Genomic DNA, 27,594 nt, shown 5'->3' with positions numbered 1-27,594 from the left:
TGCAGAACCCCCCACAGGATAATATAGCTTAAAAACTCCTTTGGACCATTGTTGAAATATAAAATCCAAGAGCAAAGCTCAAGCCTTGTTATGTTGTCTGGGATGTGTCAAGAGATTATTAAACTATCGGATGTGTTAAAGGAATTACCTCTTTAGATTTACCCTTGTGCTCTCAATAGCATCTGTGTGATCAGAGATAGAGAGACAATGCTTGGGCCACCTGAGAGATGTACAAACAGATGTGAATACTCACTTCCCTTTAAAAGTGCAGTTGTAGGGGCTAATGGACGTGAAGGATGAGACAAGTGTTAAACTGTACCAGCTGATCTTTGGCACCTTGTTTTAGGACCCCCACTGTTCGTCCATTAGTCCAAAACTAGAGGTCATAAATGTAAAATAGTTGCTAATAAATCCAATAGGGAATTCAGGGGAAACTTCTTTACCCAATGTGGAATGCGCTACCACAAGGAGCAGTTGAGGCAAATAGTATAGATGCATTTAAGGGGAAGCTAGATAAGGACATGAGGGAGAAAGGAATAGAAGGGTATGCTGATAGGGTTAGATGAAGTAGGGAGGGAGGAGGCTCATATGGAACATAAATGCTGGCATAGACCAGTTGGGTCGAATGGCCTGATTCCGTGCTGTCGTTTCGATGTAACTCGATGTAACCTGCTGTATGACAAATGCAATACGTGGTCTTGGAAACATTTCTGAAGTTCAAAATGTCACAGGCCGCAATATGTATTTGCAACCAAACTATTTATCTTTCAATTGTTTATTGTAGTCTTTATTTGGCAAGATAGTCACAACTATTGGTATTTAAAAGGCCCACTTCCATGGAACGGGTCTGGTTCAATCAGTGTTTTGTTTTCTTTCCCTCTCAGAGCTACATGCGGCAGGTAGCCTAAGGTGATCAAATAAAGGCAGTGAAAGTGATCAATTTTAAATGATAGTAAATTTAAGATTTAAACTCATGACCTCCTGGGCATCTCAACATACTCAATATGATTTGAAATCTAAGAAGAGATGATTACATTAACTGCTTTTTGAAGAGGAAGAGGATACTTAGATTCTCAAGGCTATAGGCTATGGTTGAGTGAATCATAGAACCAGAAAGGGTACAGCATGGAAGGAGGCCATTCAGCCCATCGAGCCCGTGCCGGCTCTTTGTAAGAGTAATCCAGTTAGTCCCATTCCCCCGCTCTTTCCCCGTAGTCCTGCAAATTTTTTCCTTTCAAGTATTTATCCAATTCCTTTTTGAAAGCCACAATTGAATCTGCTTCCACCACCCTTTCAGGCAGCGCATTCCAGATCACAACTATGCGCTGTGTAAAAAAGCTTTTCCTCGTGTCGCCTTTGATTCTTTTGCCAATCACCTTAAATCTGTGTCCTTTGGTTCTCGACCCTTCTACCAATGGGAACAGTTTCTCTTTATTTACTTTATCTAAACCCTTCATGATTTTGAACACGTCTTAAATCTCCTCTCAGCCTTCTCTGCTCAAAGGAGAACAGCCCCAGCTCTTCTCCAGTCTATCCACATAACTGAAATCTCTCATCCTTGGAACCATTCTAGTAAATCTTTTCTGCACCCTCTCTAAGGCCTTCACATCCTACCTAAAGTGTGGTGCCCAGAATTGGATTACAGAGTGGTTATTACAAAAGCGATTTAGGGTGAAGTAAAACACAAACCTGAAAAGAGACTAATTGTAGGTGTAGGGTAGCAAAGATGGTTTGAACATCAGTAGTTGCAACATTCCAGGCCAGCTCATTCTTTCCATGTTACAGACTAATGGGATGTTGCAGGCAGTCTCTGGATGCACAGGAGATTAACACACTGATGTGACAAGTCCATGACTGCTCCCGTGCGGTATCTCATGTGTGTGTTTCTGTTCTCAGCAGACGATACTAGGATGTACCAATTGTAAACAATTTTACAACACCAAGTTATAGTCCAACGATTTTATTTTTAATCCCACAAGCTTTCGGGGGCTTTCCCCTTCCTCAGGCGGTGAGGAAGGGGAAAGCCCCCGAAAGCTTGTGGGATTAAAAATAAAATCGTTGGACTATAACTTGGTGTTGTAAAATTGTTTACAATTGTTAACCCCAGTCCATCACCGGCATCTCCACATCAGGATGTACCAAAGCAGAGGTAAAATGTTTTCCGGGGGGAGGATGGACAATTTGAAAAGGTCAGTTTTTGCTCTTGAAATGAGTGAGTTGCAAAGGCTGATTGTCTTTTACGCTACATTCCTACGTTATGAAAACTTGAGGATCAGTGAATTTCTGCACAACTCCTATGGGTTCGTTCAGAGCAACATTGTAAGATACTGGGGACAGCCTGGCTGTCTGACCCGATAGTTGAAGAATGATGTCTGATACACAAAAAATAAAGTTGTCTTATACCATTTAGTACTTTTATTTCTATAATTCTAAAGGTGTATTATGCTAAGTAATGAGGACTTAGAATCATAGAATGATTACACACAGAAGGAGGCCATTCGGCCCATCGAGCCCATGACAGCTCTTTGTAAGAGCAATCCAGTCAGTCCCATTCCCCACTCTTTCCCCGTAGCCCTGCAAATTTTTTCGCTTCAAGTATTTATCCAATTTTGAGAGCCACGATTGAATCTGCTTCCATCACCCTTTCAGGCAGCGCATTCCAGATCATAACTACTCGCTGCGTAAAGAAGTTTTTCCTCGTGTCACCTTTGGTTCTTTTGCCAATCACCTTAAATCTGTGTCCTCTGGTTCTCGACCCTTCCACCAATGGGAACAGTTTCTCTTTATTTACCTTATCTAAACCCTTCATGATTTTCAACACTTCGATCAAATCTCCTCTTAACCTTCTCTGCTCTAAGGATTTATTTTCTTATTCAGATTTTTGTGTGAAAACAGAAACATTTTAAATTGTTCAGGTTTGCAATGGGTTTGCAATGGGTTTACAAATTACAACACTGAGAAAATAAGTATCAACAACTTGCATTTATATAGTGCCTTTAACGTAGTAAAAATGTCCCAAGGTGCTTCAGAGGAGCGATCATCAAACAAAATTGACACCGAGCCACTTAAGGAGATATTAGGACAGAAAGAGGTAGGTTTTAAGGAGCAACTTAAAGGAGGAGAGAGAGGTAGAGAGGTGGAGAGGATTAGGGAGGGAATTCAGAGTTTAGGGCCTAGGCAGCTGAAGGCATGACCGCCAATAGTGGAGTGAAGAAAATCAGAGATGCAAAAGAGGCAAGAATTAGAGGAGCACAGAGATCTCGGAGGGTTGTAGGGCTGGAGGAGGTTACAGAGATAGGGAGGGGCGAGGCCATGGAGAGATTTGAAAACAAAGATGAGAATTTTAAAATAGATATATATATATCAAGAACATAATCCTAATACTTTACCTAATCAGAGTATCACATGATAAGGTGATACATAAACAAAGGTTTCTCTTCACATTTTAATCTTCTAATGGTACAACATATGCCATTGTATGTTGTATAGGAAAACATCTCAAACATCACTATGGTAGCACACCTTTCCACTGTCAGAATTACAGAGCCATTCGTAATTAGTTGATGAAAACAGTTGCAAAGGAATTAGCCCTAGAGACACGTGAGTTCAGGCCCTATTTAAAAGTTATTTGACTCTGCGGGAACAGATTTTTCTATTAGCAAGGGAGCTATTTTCATCAACAGTCTTCTGGCAATATTGTTGAGAAAATTAATAGTTTCTTTACACATTGGTTGTAGGTCACGAGAGATCAATTAAAAACTAAATATCACCATCAGGGCCTACAACTGGAATGGTGTGATTTTCCAGAAAATGCTGCGGTTATTTCTATTTTATTCTGGTGCAAGATAATTATACCTATTCTAATTCCATAGTGCACCTCTGAGGTTTTTCCCTTTCTCACATGCTGCTAATGATGAAAATTCTGGCAACTTCTAGCTCTTTTGTAGGCCTATCTGGAGTTCTGCAGCAAAGATTTACATCCATTTTTGTATTTTCTTCCCCCAATTTCTCCTGTCCTGCTATCTTCCTGAGCGACAGATCCACAGGCCTCAATAGCCTTCCCATTGCTTTGCCCCAGTAACCAATCTTCATTGTGTGACGCTCAACAGTGAGGCTTGATCGGCTCTTCCACACCTGCACGATCAGGGTTAGGAACATACAAAAATGCCAGACAGGAAAAGACCAGCTGGTCCATCTGGCCTGGTCCCCTACAGTCGTGATGCCCAATGCATCACGATACAAACACTCCCTTCCCACCCGGAGCCATGTGATCTCCTGGGAGAGGCGAGAAACCAGATTAAAAACCCAGGCCAATTAGGGGCAAAAAAATCTGGAAAATTCCTCTCCGACCCTTTCAGGCGATCGAATCTAGTGCAAGAGGCGACATTGACTCTGACTGACCTACCTCTTGTATGACGTGATCTCCACCCCAGCCAGAAACAGGTCGAGCTCTCTCTTAAAGGAATGCAACGATTCAGCATGAGCCGGCAACGTGTTGCACAGGTCTATTATTGACTGGACAGCAATCAGAAGCAGGAACTCTGGCTGATTTTTTTTCTATCCTTAACCCAGGGACTCTGATTATAGCAGCCAAGCATTCTGCATTGGAATTAAACTTCTGTCGCATGACTTCATGCATCAAATACAAACAAATGTTTGTATTTTTACATTATTGCGCCATTCACTTATAACTATCAAGGAGGGGTCCCATAGAGATTTGTTACCACGATACAAAATATGTTTGGGAACAATGCCACAAACTCTGGAATTCCTTTTTAACATTACATATAACATTGTCTGTGTGTGGTACGGAAAGATTGATCTATAGGTTTATTTTGAAGGTTGTGGTTATCCTGTCTGGGCCGTGTAGACATATTTTTGACAAGCTCCTCAGAATTCTTTTCTGTAAATGTTATCTCTTTAATCCACAGGCACTTCTTGGGACGTCTTGCTACCACCATGGCTCCACTGATGCATCTTGGGATGGGTCTGCAGTGCGGAAAGTCCCTTTACTCTCACTTCTAATCTCACAAAATGCCAACAAGCAATGAGTGATGAGCAATGCTACACTGTAGCGTACCTGCCACTGTATGAGGAATTGCAAACATAAACACTGTGGCTGCCAAAATCGTACTTTGTGATATTATTAACAAATGCATTTGCGGAAAATTCCTCTAGCCAGTTTTTTAATGAAGATGCAAAAGGATTGATGCCTTTGTTAAAATAACAGACAAAGGGATATCATACAAATGTGTTAGTATCACACAGAGTAATTGCAACTAAAATATAAATTACTGCGTGATAATGAATACACTGATACAGCTATCACTCAAACAGAATAGGAAAGACGATGGCTGATTTTCGTGTTGGCAATGTCCCTATATGGGGACAGGTCTCTTCCCCTATTGCCGTCATGCACATTTCCAGTAAGCCTGGGGTTGAGTATAGGAAGCTCCCATCTGAAACAGATGGGAGCATTGTAACAATACTGTAATGCTGCAGTAGTGAAGTTATTATGCCTTCTGTGCCTTTTTTCTGGTCATTATGTCAGTGCAATGCCACCTCCTAGTCTTATCTGTGCAAATTTGACATTGATAGTTGCGCTTTTGCATAGTTTGTTAAAGGGTCAATGTGTTTCTTGAACTGTAGTGAGTTTTTCTGACCATTTTCCTCAAGTGTAGGGCATGGTGCTTTATAGGGCAGTTTTGGCGTGAGTTATTCTCATCATACCATTTCACGCAATGGCCGTCTCTAAGGCAATCTGACTTTATTTGTGTACCTTGATGGGAGAAGAGAAAGACAAGGAGAAGCACATGGGTACAAGGGAAACCAGGTTAACATTACAGGACATGGGCTCCGTCCTACCATTACAGATTCCAACTGCATCCATCTGCACTGGAAGACTTATCTGGACTCGTTCCATATAAGTTTAACATAACTTCTCTGCTTTTGAATTCTATTCCTCTAGAAATGAACCCCAGTGCATTGTTTGCACTTTTTAAGACAGGCAACAGCACACAAATTCCCACGCCCAGTCGGCAAGCACCAAATAGGAGGCCTGAATCATTCCTGGTGCTTGCTCAATGCAAATGAGATGAACGCAAAAAACACCGAGGTTCAGCAAATGTCAAGGAGGGAATGTACAAACAACGTACTGCCTAACTTATACTGGGGCAGTGGGCGGACATAAAACTTGGCCCCACTATATAAATTACCGTGTAATTATTAATACACTGATACAGCTATCATTTCAAACTCTATAGGAAACACTATAATTAATACACTAATTGAGCTACCTCTCAAACAGGGTGGGAAACACTCCACAAACACTATGTAAAAACAGCAGTATGATAATTATTTGACTGTAACAGCGCCTGCTCTCACTAAGGTTTTGTAAGTGTTAGACTGCCAAGTTAAGCGGAACAGTAATCTTCAGAGAGCAATAAATTTTAGTGTGCAACCATCTTATTCTGCTGCAAAAGAACGATAAAACTGTGGACTAATGGGGAAAATACAAAATTAGTCTCAGATTACATACACTGTTTAATAAAATGAATTTACATCTGTTCTAAAAAGTCATCAGGTCTTAAAATCATCAATTGTGTGTGATTAACCAGAACTAAGAAGAGGAAACCGTCCGTCCAAATTACTGCTGGTGTTGCCAGATGAGTGGTTAATCTGAAGGGACAAGAAAATAACTCTACGGTATGAATTATGCACCAAAATGTGTTAAAAGATGATAATTGGGAGGATGGGTGACAACCTGGGACAGGGTTTGTACAGGAATATCCCTGGGACAGGGTTTGTACAGGAATATCCCTGGGACAGGGTTTGTACAGGAATATCCCTGGGACAGGGTTTGTACAGGAATATCGCTGGGACAGGGTTTGTACAGGAATATCCCTGGGACAGGGCTTGTACAGGAATATCCCTGGGACAGGGTTTGTACAGGAATATTGCTGGGACAGGGTTTGTACAGGAATATCCCTGGGACAGGGCTTGTACAGGAATATCCCTGGGACAGGGTTTGTACAGGAATATCGCTGGGACAGGGTTTGTACAGGAATATCCCTGGGACAGGGCTTGTACAGGAATATCCCTGGGACAGGGTTTGTACAGGAATATCGCTGGGACAGGGTTTGTACAGGAATATCCCTGGGACAGGGCTTGTACAGGAATATCCCTGGGACAGGGTTTGTACAGGAATATCCCTGGGACAAGGCTTGTACAGGAATATCCCTGGGACAGGGTTTGTGCAGGAATATCCCTGGGACAGGGTTTGTGCAGGAATATCCCTGGGATGGGGCTTGTACAGGAATATCGCTGGGACAAGGTTTGTACAGGAATATCCCTGGGACAGGGCTTGTACAGGAATATCCCTGGGACAGGGTTTGTACAGGAATATCCCTGGGACAAGGCTTGTACAGGAATATCCCTGGGACAGGGTTTGTGCAGGAATATCCCTGGGACAAGGTTTGTACAGGAATATCCCTGGGACAGGGCTTGTACAGGAATATCCCTGGGACAGGGTTTGTACAGGAATATCCCTGGGACAAGGCTTGTACAGGAATATCCCTGGGACAGGGTTTGTGCAGGAATATCCCTGGGACAGGGTTTGTGCAGGAATATCCCTGGGATGGGGCTTGTACAGGAATATCGCTGGGACAAGGTTTGTACAGGAATATCCCTGGGACAGGGCTTGTACAGGAATATCCCTGGGACAGGGTTTGTACAGGAATATCCCTGGGACAAGGCTTGTACAGGAATATCCCTGGGACAGGGTTTGTGCAGGAATATCCCTGGGACAAGGTTTGTACAGGAATATCCCTGGGACAGGGCTTGTACAGGAATATCCCTGGGACAGGGTTTGTACAGGAATATCCCTGGGACAGGGTTTGTACAGGAATATCCCTGGGACGGGGCTTGTACAGGAATATCCCTGGGACAGGGCTTGTACAGGAATATCACTGGGACAGGGTTTGTACAGGAATATCCCTGGGACAGGGTTTGTACAGGAATATCGCTGGGACAAGGCTTGTACAGGAATATCCCTGGGATGGGGCTTGTACAGGAATATCGCCGGGACAAGGCTTGTACAGGAATATCACTGGGACAGGGTTTGTACAGGAATATCCCTGGGATGGGGCTTGTACAGGAATATCCCTGGGATGGGGCTTGTACAGGAATATCGCTGGGACAAGGCTTGTACAGGAATATCCCTGGGATGGGGCTTGTACAGGAATATCGCTGGGACAAGGCTTGTACAGGAATATCCCTGGGACAGGGTTTGTACAGGAATATCCCTGGGATGGGGCTTGTACAGGAATATCGCTGGGACAAGGTTTGTACAGGAATATCCCTGGGATGGGGCTTGTACAGGAATATCGCTGGGACAAGGCTTGTACAGGAATATCACTGGGACAGGGTTTGTACAGGAATATCCCTGGGATGGGGCTTGTACAGGAATATCCCTGGGATGGGGCTTGTACAGGAATAACGCTGGGACAAGGCTTGTACAGGAATATCCCTGGGATGGGGCTTGTACAGGAATATCGCTGGGACAAGGCTTCTACAGGAATATCCCTGGGACAGGGTTTGTACAGGAATATCCCTGGGACAGGGTTTGTACAGGAATATCCCTGGGATGGGGCTTGTACAGGAATATCCCTGGGACAGGGCTTGTACAGGAATATCGCTGGGACAGGGTTTGTACTGGAATTTCCCTGGGACAGGGTTTGTACAGGAATATCCCTGGGACAGGGTTTGTACAGGAATATCCCTGGGATGGGGCTTGTACAGGAATATCCCTGGGACAGGGTTTGTACATGAATATCGCTGGGACAGGGCTTGTACAGGAATATCCCTGGGACAGGGTTTGTACAGGACTATCCCTGGGACAGTGTTTGTACAGGAATATCCCTGGGACAAGGCTTGTACAGGAATATCCCTGGGACAGGGTTTGTACAGGAATATCCCTGGGACAGGGCTTGTACAGGAATATCCCTGGGACAAGGCTTGTACAGGAATAGGGTAGTGAAGAAGGCATTCAGCATGCTTGGTTTCATTGGTCAGAACATTGAATGCAGGAGTTGGGATGTCTTGTTGAAGTTGTACAGGGCATTGGTGAGGCCACACTTGGAGTACTGTGTACAGTTCTGGTCACCCTATTATAGAAAGGATATTATTAAACTAGAAAGAGTGCAGAAAAGATTTACTAGGATGCTACCGGGACTTGATGGTTTGACTTACAGGGAGAGGTTAGACAGACTGGGACTTTTTTCCCTGGAGAGCAGGAGGTTAAGGGGTGATCTTATAGAAGTCTATAAAATAATGAGGGGCATAGATAAGGTCGATAGTCAAAATCTTTTCCCAAAGGTAGGGGAGTCTATAACGAGGGGGCATAGATTTAAGGTGAGAGGGGAGAGATACAAAAGGGTCCAGAGGGGCAATTTTTTCACTCAAAGGGTGGTGAGTGTCTGGAACGAGCTGCCAGAGGCAGTAGTAGAGGCGGGTACAATTTTGTCTTTTAAAAAGCATTTGGACAGTTACATGGGTAAGATGGGTATAGAGGGATATGGGCCAAGTGCAGGCAATTGGGACTAGCTTAGTGGTATAAACTGGGCGACATGGACATGTTGGGCCGAAGGGCCTGTTTCCATGTTGTAACTTCTATGATTCTATGATTCTATGATAATATCCCTGGGACAGGGTTTGTACAGGAATATCCCTGGGACAGGGTTTGTACAGGAATATCGCTGGGACAGGGCTTGTACAGGAATATCCCTGGGACAGGGCTTATACAGGGATATCCCTCGGATAAGGCTTGTATAGGAATATCCCTAGGACAAGGCTTGTAGAGGAATATCCCTGGGACAGGGTTTGTACAGGAATATCCCTGGGACAGGGTTTGTACAGGAATATCCCTGGGGCTGGGCTTGTACAGGAATATCCCTGGGACAGGGTTTGTACAGGAATATCCCTGGGACAGGGCTTATACAGGGATATCCCTCGGATAAGGCTTGTATAGGAATATCCCTAGGACAAGGCTTGTAGAGGAATATCCCTGTGACAGGATTATCCCTAGGACAAGGCTTGTATAGGAATATCCCTAGGACAAGGCTTGTAGAGGAATATCCCTGTGACAGGATTATCCCTAGGACAAGGCTTGTATAAGAATATCCCTAGGACAAGACTTGTACAGGAATATCCCCGTGACAGGATTATCCCTAGGACAAGGCTTGTAGAGGAATATCCCTGGGACAGGGTTTGTACAGGAATATCCCTGGGACAGGGTTTGTATAGGAATATCCCTGGGATAAGACTTGTGCAGGGATATCCCTGGCACAGGATTTGTTGGGACAAGGCTTGTATGGAAGTTACTATATAGTGACTCCTGAACCTTAATGGAATGTTGTAAACAATTTTACAACACCAAGTTATAGTCCAGCAATTTTATTTTAAATTCACAAGCTTTCGGAGGCTTCCTCCTTCCTCAGGTAAATGTTTACCTGAGGAAGGAGGAAGCCTCCGAAAGCTTGTGAATTTAAAATAAAATTGCTGGACTATAACTTGGTGTTGTAAAATTGTTTACAATTGTCAACCCCAGTCCATCACCGGCATCTCCACATTAATGGAATGTGTACAGGTGAAGGTGTTGAAAAAGGACAGAGCCTGCTCAGCTATGATGTCCTCACATCTGATCACCCTGCTGACACTCACTGTCTGGGTTTACATGTAGAATATCCACTTGGACAGGTGAGAGAGAGGGTGACTGTGGAATTGTACCTCAGCACGGGTCACCTTCTTCAAAAGAGGAAGGGTGAGGGGGAAGAGTACATTATGTTACATTTAATTGGTCAGATTAAAAATAAACATAGCTCTGTTGAAAAGTAGGCAGTGAGATTCACCTTGTGCAGTAACGCAAAACGGGCGATTGTGAATTGGCTGCCCATTTTACACGCCGCCCGATTTTCATTTTCACTGATGGAACGGGCTGCATTTCACTGTCGCTGGTTTTGCACTACTGCACAAGACCAATTTCACCCGCACGGCCGCTAAAATAAGATGATGAATCGGTGGGAAACAACCACAAAATGTGTGCTTTTGCATTTAAAAATAAAACCTCAGAATACAAGTGTTCTTTATGAAAATAGAAAAGTTGCTTTTGAACTGGCAAACCAGATAGGAATAAAAACAACGGTGAACCTGTCTATTTGATAAGCAAAATTCCTGCTCTACAGCCTGCCCCAGATGGTGAGAAAGGCAGTACTGCCAGAGAGCAACACCTTTCGTAGTTAGCCTCTATAAATTAAAGAGTTAATCCATGAATATTTGATGCTGCGGTCTGCAATGTATTTTTCTAGCTCTTTGGCACTCTGCGCAGGAAGAAGCTGTGTTTCTGCATCTCCTCGTTGACACAGTGCCACACCAGGCTCCGGATGACAAGCTGGATTGACAGCGAGCTCTCGCCTTGTACATTGGTAAACAGAATGTTCTTCCCTCAGACATCTGACAGCGATTTCTTTTGTTCCAGAGCAAACAAATCTTAAACAATTCTTATCCCGAAAAGAAGAAAAAGAAAATAAATATTCAGCCCAGTGTGGTTAGGAAGCTCTGCCCTGTCTGCGGCTTTGTAGAAACAGCTGAAAATCAGGCCTCATCTGCTTGAGGCGGGAAAATGTTTATCAAAAAATATTTACACTAAATCCGTGAATCAAGGAGAAAGTCTCACACAGCTGTTGGCGTGATTAAGGTGACTCAGTGTTTATAAGATTGAGGCAAAGTTAACCTCCTGGAATTTCTTTTCATATTGCTGTTTGTGGTCCAGCCTGAGCATCTTGTAATATGTTATTGCGTTCCGTGGAATTATTCTGTACGAAGCACGGCTCATTTTAGCAAAACACCCTGCACTTCGTAGAATTTCACTAAACCTTGCTGTTTCGGTTGCTGTTCCCTTTGTCGTGCACAATTGAATCTATGTAGCTCCCTGACGAGAAAATTAATAGTTTCATAGAAATTCCCTCTGCAATCGAATGCACAATTCACTATTAACTCTGTGAAGCTCCTCAGCACAATGCAAACTTCAACCTATAAAACTGTCCTGCACAATGCATTTAGCTCATGGAACTCCTTATGCAATATATCATTCGGTCTATAAGGTTCTTTTACTAAAACCATTCCTTTGTACACAGAGCATTCAGTGGATTATTGTTACTTCACCTCTCCCTGACCCAGAATTTCACAACATACCCTTTAACCGTGTTCATATTCATGAACTGTAGATTTTAAACATGAATGTCGCATATTGAGTAAAAATTAGACAACATAGGTATACAGTGAAGTGAATAGAATTAGGAGTTTTAGAAAGGGATCGCGGAGATACAGTAGACTCATCATATAGAACTACATAGAATGTACAGCACAGAAACAGGCCATTTGGCCCAACAGGTCTATGCCGGTGTTTATCCTCCACAAGAGCATCCTCCCACCCCTCTTTGTCGAACCCGATCAGTATATCCTTCTATTCCTTTCTCCCTCATGTGTTTATCGAGCTTCCCCTTAAATGCTTCTATGCTATTCTTTTTCTTCATTTGTTCATGGGATGTGGGCATCGCTGGCAAGGCCAACATTTATTGCCCATCCCTAATTGCCCTTGAGAAGGTGGTGGTGAGCTGTCTTCTTGAACCGCTGCAGTCCGTGTGGTGAAGGTTCTCCCACAGTGCTGTTAGGAAGGGAGTTCCAGGATTTTAATCCAGCGACGATGAAGAAATGGCGATATATTTCCAAGTCGGGATGGTGTGTGACTTGGAGGGGAACGTGCAAGTGGTGTTGTTCCCATGTGCCTGTTGCCCTTGTCCTTCTAGGTGGTAGAGGTCGCGGGTTTGGGAGGTGCTGTTGAAGAAGCCTTGGCGAGTTGCTGCAGTGCATCCTGTGGATGGTACACACTGCAGCCACGGTGCGCCGGTGTTGGAGAGAGTGAATGTTTAGGGTGCTGGATGGGGTGCCAATCAAACGGGCTGCTTTGTCCTGGACGGTGTCGAGCTTCTTGAGTGTTGTTGGAGCTGCACTCATCCAGGCAAGTGGAGAGTATTCCATCACACTCCTGACTTGTGCCTTGTAGATGGTGGAAAGGCTTTGGGGGGCCAGGAGGTGAGTCACTCACCACAGAATACCCAGCCTCTGACCTGCTTTTGTAGCCACAGTATTTATGTGGCTGGTCCAGTTAAGTTTCTGATCAATGGTGACCCCCAGGATGTTGATGGTAGGGGATTCAGCGATGGTAATGTCATTGAATGTCAAGGGGAGGTGGTTAGACTCTCTCTTGTTGAAGATGGTCTTGCCTGGCACTTATCTGATGCAAATGTTAATTGCCACTTATCAGCCCAAGCCTGGATGTCGTCCAGGTCTTGCTGCATGTGGGCACGGACTGCTTCATTATCTGAGGAGTTGCGAATGGAACTGAACACTGTGCAGTCATCAGCGAACATCCCCATTTCTGACCTTATGATGGAGGGAAGGTCATTGATGAAGCAGCTGAAGATGGTTGGGCCTAGGACACTGCCCTGAGGAACTCCTGCAGCAATGTCCTGGGGCTGAGATGATTGGCCTCCAACAACCACTGCCATCTTCCCTTGTGCGAGGTCTGAGTCCAGCCACTGGAGAGTTTTCTCCCTGATTCCCATTGACTTCATTTTATTAGGGCTCCTTGGTGCCACACTCGGTCAAATGCTGCCTTGATGTCAAGGACAGTCACTCTCTCCTCATCTCTAGAATTCAGCTCTTTTGTCCATGTTTGGACCAAGACTGTAATGAGGTCTGGAGCCGAGCGGTCCTGGCGGAACCCAAACTGAGCATCGGTGAGCAGGCCAACAGGTGAGTAAGTGTCGCTTGATAGCACTGTCAACGACACCTTCCGTCACTTTGCTGATGATTGAGAGTAGACTGATGGAGCGATAATTGGCCGGATTGGATTTGTCCTGCTTTTTGTGGATAGGACATACCTGGGCAATTTTCCACATTGTCGGGTGGATGGCAGTGTTGTAGCTGTACTGGAACAGCTTGGCTAGAGGCGCGGCTAGTTCTGGAGCACAAAGTCTTCAGCACTACAGCCGGGATGATGTCATGGCCCATAGCCTTGGCTGTATCCAGTGCACTCAGCTGTTTCTTGATATCACATGGAGTGAATCGAATTGGCTGAAGACCGGCTTCTGTGATGGTGGGGATATCGGGAGGAGGCTGAGATGGATCATCCACTTGGCACTTCTGGCTGAAGATGGTTGCAAACGCTTCAGCCTTTTCTTTTGCACTCACGTGCTGGACTCCGCCATCATTGAGGATGGGGATGTTTACAGAGCCTCCTCCTCCCGTTAGTCTAAATGTCCACCACCATTCACGGCTGGATGTGGCAGGACTACAGAGCTTTGATCTGATCCGTTGGTTGTGGAATCGCTTAGCTCTGTCTATATCATGTTACTTCCGCTGTTTAGCACACATGTAGACCTGAGTTGTAGCTTCACCAGGTTGGCACCTAATTTTTAGGTACACCTGGAGCTGCTCCTGTCATGCCCTTCTTCACTCTTCATTGAACCAGGGTTGATCCCCTGGCTTGTTGGTAATGGTAGAGTGAGGAATATTCCGGGCCATGAGGTTACAGATTGTGCTGGAATAAAATTCTCCTGCTGCTGATGGCCCACAGCGCCTCATGGATGCCCACATTGGATGGTGTCCTCAGTGCGAAGACAGGACTTCATCTGCACGAGGACTGTGCAGTGGTCACTCCTACCAACACTGTCATGGACAGATGCATCTGCGACAGGTAGATTGGTGAGGACGAGGTCAAGTAGGTTTTTCCCACGTGTTGGTTCGCTCACCACTTACCGCAGGCCCAGTCTGGCAGCTATTTCCTTCAGGACTCGGCCAGCTCGTTCAGTAGTGGTGCTACCGAGCCATTCTTGTTGATGGACACCCAGAGTACATTCTGTGCCCTTGCTATCCTCAGTGCTTCTCAACATGGAGGAGGACTGATTCACCAGCTGAGGGAGGACGGTAGGTGATAATCAGCAGGAGGTTTCCTTGCCCATGTTTGACCTAATGCCATGAGATTTCATGGGGTCCCAGAGTCAATGTTGAGGACTCGCAGGGCCATTCCCTCCTGACTGTATATCACTGTACCACCACCTCTGGTGGGTCTGTCCTGCCGGTGGGACAAGACATATCCAGGGACGTTGGCTGAAAGATATGATTCTGTGAGTATGGCTATGTCAGGCTGTTGCTTGACTAGTCTGTGGGACAGCTCTCCACATTTTGACACAAGTCCCCAGATGTTAGTGAAGAGGACTTTGCAGGGTTGATTGGGCTTGGTTTGCCTTTGTCATGTCCGGTGCCGGGTGGTCCGTCCAGTTTTATTCTTATTATGACTTTTTTTAGTGAGATTGCACAACTGAGTGGCTTGCTAGGCCATTTCAGAGGGCAATTAAGAATCAACCACATTGCTGATGGTCTGGAGTCACATGTAGGCCAGACCGGGTAAGGACAACAGCTTTCCCTCCCTAAAGGACATTAGTGCACCAGATGGGTTTTTACGACAATCCGTTAGTTTCATGGTCACCATTACTGATACTAGTATTTTAATTTCAGATTTTATTTAATTAATTGAATTTAAATTCCCCAGCTGCCATGGCGGAATTTGAACTCATGACTCTGGATTATTAGTCCGGGCCTCTATGCTACCGTACCAGCAACTACTCAACTACTCCTTGTGGTAGTGAGTTCCACATTCTAACCACTCATTGGGTAAAGAAGTTTCTCCTGAAATCCCGATTGGATTTATTAGTGACTATCTTATATTTATGGCCTTAGTTTTGATTTCTCCCACAAGTGGAAACATCTTCTCTACATTTACCCTTTCAAACCCTTTCATTATCTTAAAGACTTCCATCAGGTCACCCCTCAGCTTTCTCATTTCCAGAGAAAAGAGCCCTAACGTGCTCAATCTGTCCTGAAAGGTATATCCTCTCAGTTCTGCTTTCATCCTTATCAATCTTTTTTGCACCTTCTACAGTGCCTCTGTATTCTTTTTATCATATGGAGACCTGTACTGTTCACAGTACTCCAAGTGTGATCCAACCAAAGTTCTACACAAGTTTAACATAACTCCTCTGCTTTCCAATTCTATCCCTCTAGAAATGAACCCCAGTGCTTTGTTTGCTTTTTTAATGGCCCTATTAACCTGCGTCGCTACTTTTAGTGATTTGTATATCTGTACCCCCAGATCCCTCTGCTCCTCTACCCCATTTAGATTCTTGTTTTCCAAGGAGTATGTGACCTCCTTATTCTTCCTACCAAAATGCACCACCTCACATTTCTCAATATTGAAATTAATTTGCCAATTACATGCCCATTCTGCAAGTTTATTAATGTCTTCTTGTATTTTGTTGCAGTCTTCCTCAGTATTTATACCCTCCAATTTTGAAATTGTACTTCCAATTCCCGAGTCCAAATCATTAATGTAAATGGTGAATAACAGTGGCCCCAACACTGGTCTCTGTGGAACACTACTTCCTACCTTTTGCCAATCTGAGTAACTACACCTACTCTCTGTTTTCTGATTTGTAGCCAGCTTATTATCCATTCTGCTACTTGTCTTGACTCCACATGCTCTAACTTTAGTCATGAGTCTACTGTGCGGTACCTTAAAGAAAGCCTTTTGGAAATCCAAATATATTACATCTGCTACATTACTCTACTCTTTCTGTTACTTCTTCAAAGAATTCAATTTGGTTGGTCAAGCATGACCTTCCCTTTTGAAATCCGTACTGACTATTCTCTATATTTTCTTTCTCGATGTTTTTCTATTCCATCTTTGAGTAAAGATTCCATTATCTTTCCTATCACTTCCATTCCCTTCAGTATTAAGACAATGTGGGGATAAATTGCCCTTGGCAACAGTGTGCTATGGGGATGGGGGGGGATTTGCTAAGGTTCTTGCTACCTCACTATCTGTACCATGCTAAACAGGTGTGGGTGTTGGGGTGAGGACAGAATCAGGCATGCTGTGATGCCCTTCATGGTAAAATAGTCTGCTGACATTCATTGTTTGGGCTTTCATGTGAAGAACAACCAATTGGGCGAGGTACACGTAGAACTGTATCGCAGCAGGAGGCAGTGCCTTCAGAAGGGGACAAAAGGGTAGACAATTGGGAGGGGAAACTTTTGTGTCAGAGGAGTGGCATGAAAATGCAACTTGTGCATTGGATTTGTTCTGTGATGTACAGCTGTGCACACCAGCCTGACATGCATACCTTCGCGCTTGCTGTGCGCAAATTGGCTGCCACGTTTCCCACGTTACAACAGTGACTACACTTCATAAAGTAGTTCATTGGCTGTAAAGCGCTTTGGGACGTCCTGAGGTCGTGAAAGGTGCTATATAAATGCAAGTCTTTTCTTTTTCCTTTCCACGCACCTTTCAGCTGCTCGGATTTAAATCAGGACTTTGGAGCAGAATTCTCAAATTTTAAAATGCCCTCCCATCCTAAAGCCCTCCGATTTCAGATGTGCTTTTGGAGTTGGCGATAAAGCAAGTCTGAAATGCTTTGTTTGTTTTTTTCCACACTTCTCAATCAGAGGGATTAACAGGGTATCATGATGCATATGCTTTAAGGGTTGAGCAGTCTGTGGATGGGATGGAGACGGGGAACAAACTCAGCGCGTGCCAAATCAGAAACAACTTTTCATGATTTGGATTTGGATTTGTGAAAGCGTAACAGTGCATTGCACTCATTAGAGGCAGAAGAATAATAGTACAAATAATGAAAATATTAAGTTATTTGTGCTATGCATAATAAAATAAAGCATCCCTGATATTTAAGTTTGCAGGTTGAGACGGATGGCAATGTGGCTTAGATTGGAGTTTGAGATGTTTATGCATTTGCCAGAGAAAAGGAAAGTGAATGTATTTTGTAAAATATTTCCATTGACTGAAGGTTAAAAGCCTCATTGAAGGAAAATAGAACACATTTAGAATTATTTCTAATCATTTCTGATGTAAAGGGAGCCATAAAACAGTGAAACATGTGGTGGTGAATAAGTTAACTGTTCTCATGTATGATTTATACAACAACTAGTTCCTGGGATAAAGGAAAAAGTAATTCCATGACTATTGCATGTGGAATATTGGTTATGCAGTCTTGTCATCACCTAGCTAGTCTTCATTAGCAAGTCTCTATTTTTATTTACATTTCATCTGAACACAGACAGCTAACTATCAGCACTGAATGGTAAGAAAATGGGACTTGTTCCCAGAATGTCAGAGCCCAACGTATAGCCTGGCTAGCATTTTCTCCTTTCCTGATTTATAGGAAGGTCCATGGATGTAGCACCAGGTAGGACCAGCATTGAGGGGATATACTGAATGCCTGGTTTAAGGCTGAGTGCAAAGGGGCCTATGGAAAACAGAAGGGAAAATGTCACCTGATCCATCTCACTCGCTAGCCTTGAGTCCTGTATTCAGATTATCCTTTACCCCTTTTTCTTTCACTCTTGTTTGGTGATATGTTCACTTTGCTTTCAAAGCATACAATGATATTTTCCTTAATTGGAATCGTATGCTGGTCTCAAAATTAATAGACCACAGAATTGAGAGATGAGCTACTGAATTTCAAACATTTAAAGCCCTATTGGATACCTAATGTAGCGATCATCGGTATAGGAGCCAACGACTTCCAGTCTCGCATGATAAACATCTGCTGAAATAATGATTTTATCATGTGGAGATTATTAGTGGCTCTGGAATTGCAACCAGAGACAACATAAAAACAAATGGGCTAACACAAGAATACACTAGAAAGTGTTCATCAGGCATTCAATTTAGATAAATCACCAACCTGATTGACCGTCAGAGAAACCCCATAGCTATTCCCTGTGTGTATGAATGTTGGGTGTAAAATCAGGGTCAGAATTCTTCTCTGGTTCCATTGGCATGACTTATTGGCATTGGTGCTATTATCTGGCCGGTGTTTGGGGTGGGACCTGATCACACCAGGTCTCTGCCCCTGCACTCCTAGGTTTCCAAATTCTGCCAGAAGTTGGGACAGTGACTTCTTCCTTCTGCCTCCATCCATGCTGACATCACAGAAAGAAATGATGGGCAGAATTTTAACTGTGAAAAGCGGGTGGGTTGGGGGGTGGTGGGGGGGGGCATTGAAAATTATAACAATTTCAGACCCGCCCCCAACCCGCCATTTCCGGTTTCCACCGGGTCGGCACAAGGGGCGGGCAACCAACCTGCTCCCAGGAGGCTGGTTGGTCATGAAATCCTTTCAAGGAGGCCGCGGGCCTCCATTTTGAAAGGTTTTGTGATTTTAGCCCCTGGGGGCCGGGATTCCCGGGCCTTCTCCTTCACACCGCATGAGAGGAGGTGAGAAAGCCTGAGCCTGCAGGTACGTGCCTTTATAGCACAGCTTTTGGGCCGGAGGAGCAGGAGTGCTTCCCCCAGGCCCAACAAGCCTACTTGCAGTGACCTCCCCAACGATCGAGGACCCCCCCTGCCCACAATGATCGAGGGGGTCATCCATGGGCTGGGCAGAAGTTCCACCTCTAAAAGTTCTCCAGAGGAATTTTGGGGCCATATGAGCGTGAAGGAAGGGCAGATTTCCTAAAGATTTTGCTCATACTTTTTGCGTTCAAACTGAGAAGCTTTCCTGTCTCCTAATTCCATCTCTGAAACAGAAATGGCAGAAAAGCTCCTGATGTTCAGTTCCAAAGTTAAAAAGTTAAAAAAAAATATGCTTCTCGTTACTAAAAGTTTAAAAAGTTAAACAAAGAAAAGGAGGTCTCATTGCTTTGGAAACCCATGTATAATGGGATAATAAGTTCATACTAGTTCAGGTTGTTCATTCTGTTCATCTGAGTAGACCCCAACCCATTAAATTCAAGCCCAGATCTGAACGGCTGATTCACATGCTTCCAGGCAGATGATAACTGTCTCCAGCCGCAAAATCACATATCTTGAATAGAGTAATCGTTGTCAATTTGCAAGAAATCCAAGCTGAGTTACTAGCTGTCAGCCCTAATCAAATCTACCAAGTTTGGCTATGAGAGGAGGGGCGGGGGGAGGGAAGGCTTTGGAAGAGCTTCCTTTGGCTCATGTGAGATATCCAAAAGCCAAGTTGTGAGGTGGATTTGTGACAAAAAGGGGAGGGAAGGTTCTGGCCTACACCGACTTGTCATTGGGTACCCGGGAGGTGTCCTTACAATGTCCTGCCACTCTGCCAAAACCCTTCACATGAAGATTAAGAAGATCTCACTAGACATGGAAGTCAAAATCATCAAGGTACGTCCTTTCATCAGGTAGATGTCTGTCATATAGCTGATGAGGAAAGTCTGAGATTGGGGAGCCTGGTGATAGATTGAATTAACTGGAGGCCGGGTATGAAAACATATATCCAGGGCTCTCTACCCACCATGAATTGCAGAGAGGCAAGCAACTCCTGCTGAAGCTCCACACCTCCAACTGGTAGAACCACCATTCCAGGGAACATGATGTGTCTTCTTGCTGTGCTCAGCAGGATGGTGAGGATGCACTCGCGCTCTTTATGGTCAAATGTGCAGCCCAACCTGCTGCTCATAAGGAGATCCTGCCACCAGTTGTGCAATTAGTGAGGGCTCAAACTCAAGCTTTATCAGTTATCTAATGATCAACTGGAGGTTAACCTACTTAATATGGGTAAGGTAATTAGGGTTCCTTTGGGGAAGCTTAAAGATAACATATCTGGTGATAAAAGATTGGAATCTAGTTAACTTCCTATGCATACACAGTTAGTGACAATCTGATACCTCAATTGAGCAGATCTGCAGTGCTTGAGGATACTGTTGATAATTAACCAGCCAGCTTGACTTACTAATAGAACCCGAAGGGGTTACAGCCATCACTAGGGATTGACTGCTTTCTACTTGGCTCCTGGTGACCGGCGCCCTAATGGGTAGGAGTGTTCCTGGGTTGATAGCAGTGATCTGTGCCAGTAAGATGAGTGCTTTAGCTAGTTAAACTCCAGCAGTGCCCCTGAACTCACTGGAGGTCCCTAAACATTGGCTCTGTCAACCTGTACCTAAACTCTGGACTTAAGTAAGTGGGGTATGTAACTATGGGCAGAGAGTGTGCACTCTGTATCAGGCAGTCAGAAACGCTACAGGTGTAGATTGGTCCGAAGCTTGGTTTGGAGACTCTTAAACATGGTGTTGGGTTTCCACACGTTTCTGGTACTCAACTGACAAAACCCCCCCACAAGCTGCAACATGTAATACCCATTACAGCACAACTGAGGTTTTATTAGTGAAATCTAAACATTCTGAGGTACCTGGTCATTCCCGAGACACTATTCCTGCTTTACCTACTGCACTGGTGACAATGATCCAATAACCACTTCATTTGATGGGCCAAAATATCATATTGTATAAAAAGAAAAAAGGCTTGCATTTATATGGTGCCTTTCATAACCTCAGGATGTCCCAAAGCACTTTACAGCCAATGAAGTATAGTCCCTGTTGTAATGTAGGAAACACGGTGGCCAATTTACGCACAGCAAGGTCCCACAAACAGCAATGTGATAATGACCAGATAATCTGTTTTAGTGATGTTGGTTGAGGGATAAATATTGGCCAGGACACCAAGGAGAACTCCCCTGCTCGTCTTCGAGATAGTGCTGTGGGATCATTTACAGACGGGCCTCGGTTTAACGTCTCATCCGAAAGACGGCACCTCCCTCAGTACACTCCCTCTGTAATGCACTGGAGTGCCAGCCAAAATATTGTGCACAAGTCTCTGGAATGGGGCTTGAATCCACAAATCTTCTGACTCAGAGGCGAGAGTGCTACTGAGCCACACCTGCCACCCACCGCCCTTTCCTCCTCGAGAATATCAAACGAAACTTCAATAAAAACCTTCATCTCGAGCAAAATCTTGCGCTGCTGGTAAACTTTCAGACCATTACAACTTAGAATATTTTATTCAGTTAGTTTCTGTCAGTCTTTCTTCACTTTCTTTCTGTGCTTAAGAGTGATTGAAGCAGCTGCCTTGTGGTCCTCCTGTGCACCACACTCTATACGGAGGTGTTGGTGGTGAGAAAACCAGGAGCAAGCTTTATAAACACATACAGCTGAGGAAAGGTCCACAGCTATGAAAATATGGCATTTAAAAGGAAAAAATATGTGCTGATTAGGCCTTCTGCTCTTACTGTAGAAACCTTTTTACTAGCATGCAGACTAGTGTTTCCTGGATGACAAATTCCTGGAAACCAATGTAGGGACGAGCCAGTCTGTACCACCATATACGTGGGCTGGATTTTATTACTGGTAGACGGCTATGAAAAAGCACTGGCCGCATGATCCACAATGTTAATTCTATTAAGTAGTATGAGACCCTTGGGCTATAGATTTATATTTTAGCTTTCCCACTCTTTTTACACCTCTTCACTAAGGGGGAAAGAAAGACAAGAAAACCTAAGTTAATGCCATGACATATGCACTGCCACTTAACATTTCAAAATAAATCGGGCTCCTTGCAGTTCTTGCTGTTGATGCCAACTATCCAGCCGCATTCAGCACAATAACTGTGACACAGTGACCTTTTAGCCATTCTTGTTGGCTTACTTCTTCCTCTGTCTCCCCCATGATGGGAAGCAGAGGGTAGAACTCAAATCAGCTTCCTTCACAGGGAGCGTTACCAGACAAAGTTTGATACCGAGCCACATAAAGAGATATTAGGACAGTGGTCAAAGAGGTAGCTTTAGAGCGGCAACTTAAGGGAGGAGAGAGAAGTAGAGAGGCGGAGAGGATTAGGGAGGGAATTCCAGAGCTTCGGGCCGAGGCAGCTGAAGGCACGGCCGCCAGTGGAGGGGCGATGAAAATCAGGGATGTGCAAGAGGCCAGAATTAGAGGAGCACAGTCTTATCTGACACTCTACCACTATTGAAGACTGGGTGAGATTTTATGGAGGCATAAGATAGTCCAGTATCTAAAAGCAATTACCAGAAATGATTGGCTGTTTGTTGACGCAACCACATTATAATCTTGGGTTTGTTTGCCATTTCTTTTAAAGTGCTCATATTTCTGTATCACACTCCAAAAAGAAGTATAAACAAAGGATATTGTTTGATACAGGAGTCCGAATGTCTGTCACCTCTTTGTGAACTGACCGATCACATTTTTGAAAAAGCAGGGTTGTGACCTGCAGCCTGCATACAGCTAAATTCTGAATGACCTTACCCAGCGTTTACTTAACAGCATTAGACTTTATGGCTGTAAAGTTACACTGCTTTACCTTGGCAGCAGAATAGTTCACTTTGCATTGCATGATATATCACTCCTGTCTTATAAAACTTACTGTGAAAAATGCCTTGGGTCTGCTCGTGTGCTATATAAATATATATTGTCCAAGCCAATATTTATCCCTCAACTAACATTACTAAAACAGATTATCTGGTCATTATCACATTGCTGTTTGTGGGGCCTTAGTGTGCACAAATTGGCTGCTGTGTTTCCTACATCACAACAGTGACTGCACTTCAAAAGTATTTCAATGGCTGTAAAGCGTTTTGGGTCGTCCTGAGGTCGTGAAAGGCACTATATAAATGCAAGTTGTTGTTTTTTTTTCTAAACACTGCATGCAGCACATATCTGACACACTCAATATGTTAGATGTTACACATCAAATATCACGCTTTATTACAGATGTGAAACAATCTTAAAAAAACAAAAAGAGCCAGTCAGTCATTGGCCTGGAGCCAGTAACATTCCAATCTGTAAACAACAATTAAACTCTGACTGACCTGAGTTTGTATTTAGTTAAGAATTAGACATTGTTGTTAGAGACACAGCTCCACCTTAGCAACAGGATGCATACCATCTAACAGTGAGCAGGAGACCCACTTGTACATATAAGTTTTGAGAACATCCACAGCACTGTAAAAAAGTACTAAAAGAAGGAAAGGCAGTCATTTCATTCTGAGGTCAATTAAAGGTTAATTGTTGTTGGTGATTAAAATTCCCAGATTGATTAGAAGACAGATAAAGTCGAAGCACGAGACAATCTGCAAACGTCCCTCACTGACTGCAGTCAGCCTGTGGTTGACCTCAGGATTTAAAGCAACTACACAACAGGATAAATCTTGACGTTCACCGCTTGGGTTGGAGCCTGGGGGAGCAGATTATCATTCCATTGTTGGGGTGAAATTGAGTTCTACAGCAGGCAAGGGATCCACTCAATCAGATAACCGCCCAGGTGTTGAAGGTGGAAATGATCTCCAATGTGCCTTCAGAGGTCAGATCACAATTCCACCTTAGCAGCAGAATAATGTCTAGTGTGTCAAACTCCTGTCATTGTGAAATAGCACAGCATTCAAATTGCGATGAGCAGTGCCACCAGAGATTTGCTCATTTCTTAAATCAGTTTAATTAAATCCTACTTCCTCACCCACCCTTGAAAAGCAGAATCATACATAATTGTGTAGAAAACTCATTTTGTCGCTCTTTTGGACACAGTACAGAAACAACATAATTAGCACTGCCTCTTGGAAACTTCAGTGTACTGAGATAATAATAGACATATGCACTTGTACTGCATGACCACAATGAGGATATGTTGGATAATTAGAGGACAACACTGAAGACTATGTGTGCCAATTTGTTAAAACTATTCTCATTTGGGAAAGGCAGCACATATGAAATATATTATTATCATTATTTTTCAATTAAACAGTGAAACTTTCTAGGATTCTTTTTCAAACACATTGCAAGTGTGGATAACTCCATTATAACATCACAAGATCAAGATAAGGTCAATCAAATTCAACAATTCCAAATCCAAAACCTAGTATGGGTTTCAGTCAACCAACTATTTACCCAGGTACACCAAGCAGCAGCAATAGACATTTTTAAAGATGTTTCTCGTACCTCTTATGTGCACCAACATTGGATGTATCAATGTCATGGCAGTTTAATGACAGTTACCATTTTTAAAGCTTGGACAAAGATGTTGCAAGATAGCATTAATCAAATATATCAAATGTTTATAAAAATAAAATAAAGATCACATTCTGAAAACTTTCGTGGAAATATGAATGAACCTCCCAATAACTGTCAGAACATTACATCGATGTCTCTTTTTTCGGACTGCCACACACCAACCACAGGAGATTTACAATAAAAAGAGTTCAAAGGCATACGGTCAAACAGCCTTTTCATATTCTCCTTAGGGGAATGACCCCAGACCTGAGGTAGGCAAGTGCAAGGTCTGAAAGGGCCGCTCCTGTCTAAACATCTTCAAGCTGAGATCTGTTCATTTGTGCATGAATACATCTGGGACTGGCAAGGAGCCATTTTCTACAATTACCTGATCTTTTCTCTTTCCGTGCATCACATGTACAGCTATCAATTAGTATTTTCATTTGAAATGTTTTAGAGTTGCATTTTTAATGTGGTATTGGTAAGTGTATTGGATAATTTTGCCAGTTTTCTTTAGTTCCCCAATTCATTGCCAGACATAGCCTGAAAACAATGAGTGGACGTAACCTAGGTAAGCATACATTTCATTGTAATGTTTACATGCTGTAGCAGGGGAGTTGTTCTAACTGTTGGAATGGTTAGTGGATGATGTTCAACTGGAAATGATTGTAGTAGGAAGGTACAGAGTGGTGGCCGGAAAAGGTACTTCTGTTCTATATATCAGTGGAGTTCTTCGGAGCGGAATTTGGAAATCTTCAGCAATTAGGCTTTGGAAATCCAAGAGCAGTTCCGATGGAGATATGTTCCAGGGCTGAGTCTTAGCAAGCAAGGATTTCCCTACATTGCAACAGTGACTGCACTTCAAAAAACTACTTCATTGGCTGTAAAGTGCTTTGGGACGTCCTGAGGTCATGAAAGGCACTATATAAATGAAAGTTTTTCTTCTTTCTAAAGGCTGAAAGAGAAAGTAATAGTGCGTGAAACAGTTGTACATCGGCAACCTTGTTCGGCTTAAGTATCATTTCTGGAAATCCAGTGCTAAAGTCTGTCCATCATGCTATATCTAATTTAGCATGTCAAAGGAACCTGGGCTCTTCGATAACTTTTGCCTTAAGTGTCTAGTTGACCGTCCAATTTTGGGTCAGTTTGTACACAATAATTGACCATTTGCTCAAACTGTGGTTCAGGCCAGTGAAAGGCAACCTTCTCTTTCTTAAATAAAAGGTTTGAATCTCCACTGGCAAGGTTACATTATTGATGCGACATTATGTAAATTTTGAAAAAGTGAACACACTGCTGTGTTTATACAAGATTACTGAAAACCCTGTACCTTCTAACTGGCGGAAAGAGACGGAATTGAGATTGCTCAGACCAGCTCCCACTGGTCATGATTTTACTGGACATTTCCTAGTTTAGTCCGAATTGAATCAAAAAACTAAATTTGTGCTGGATTCTCCAGGACTGTCAGACGCCTTAACCCAAATGGCAAAAGATGAGTGTCAGCATTCTGAATTCCCTCCTCGTGATAAAGTTACAAAGCCTGTGACGGAAAGGAATTCCTCTGAGCAATCCTGTTAAATATGGCAATAATCTGTGAATCCGTGGACAAACAGAGAGAAAAATGAATGGCACCATTATGATAATCCTTCTTTCTACAGGAGTTGATAGATTTTCTCGTAATTTAATTTAAACTTATGGAAAACTAACTTTTTTGCTGATAGATGGCATGATTATTTTATTAAACAAAAAATAGAATAATACGTCTAAGATTGCATTCAATTGTTTGGTCAAATAATCTTGGCCTCTTTGAGTGTGTGGGAGTTAAATTGCTAGCAGCACTTTGAACACATTGAAAACAGTGGTTTATAACACTCTTTACTGTACATGATTTCAGAATTACTTCCAGCTGCTCTCAGCCACTAATTGCACCTTCAGCCCACTTTTATTGCCTCAACAGAAGCCAAAATCCACCTCCTCCAGCATCACGGGCCTGCCCTCTTGAAACTAGCACACACCTGCAAACGCTTACTACCATGCATTAAGAGTTGACAGTGACACCTCTGCACCTGGGTGGGTTGTCAGAACGTGGGCTGATAACAAGGCAGGGACACAGTGAAAGATATATGCCCTCTGCGAAGAGCGCAATCTGAAAAGTTGGCCCACTGTCTGTTACTTCCATTGGTGTGCAACAGCTGCATTTAATAGACAGACACCAATAATTGGACGTTCTGCTTTGCAATAGCTGCAGAGAGGCAGAGACTCAGGGGTGCTGTCAGCTTACATTCAGCCAAAATCTGCGATCTCCAGACAGCTGTTGCAACAGCTGTGTCTGCCTTCTGCTTTAAAGCTGAATAAGAAGGGTGCAAAGTATAATCTAAAAGACAAGGCCTGACAAGAAGGTAGGATTATAGAAGTGTGAATTATGGAACATGTATTTAGACGTCTGACTTTTCAGGTTTTATTTCTCATGTACTAGAGTGCTAATCAAAGCGAGGAATGACAGAGCTGGGAACTGGAATATGTTTTCACTTTGCACCAAGTCATGCCATCAGGCATGGTTAGGTCAGGTATAACACAGGTCAAACGCAAAGCATAACT

This window comes from Heptranchias perlo, chromosome 23 (assembly GCF_035084215.1).
Source record: "Heptranchias perlo isolate sHepPer1 chromosome 23, sHepPer1.hap1, whole genome shotgun sequence".
Lineage (NCBI taxonomy): Eukaryota > Metazoa > Chordata > Chondrichthyes > Hexanchiformes > Hexanchidae > Heptranchias > Heptranchias perlo.
The sequence above is the reverse complement of the archived record's forward strand: the minus strand, read 5'-3'. Positions refer to the sequence as shown.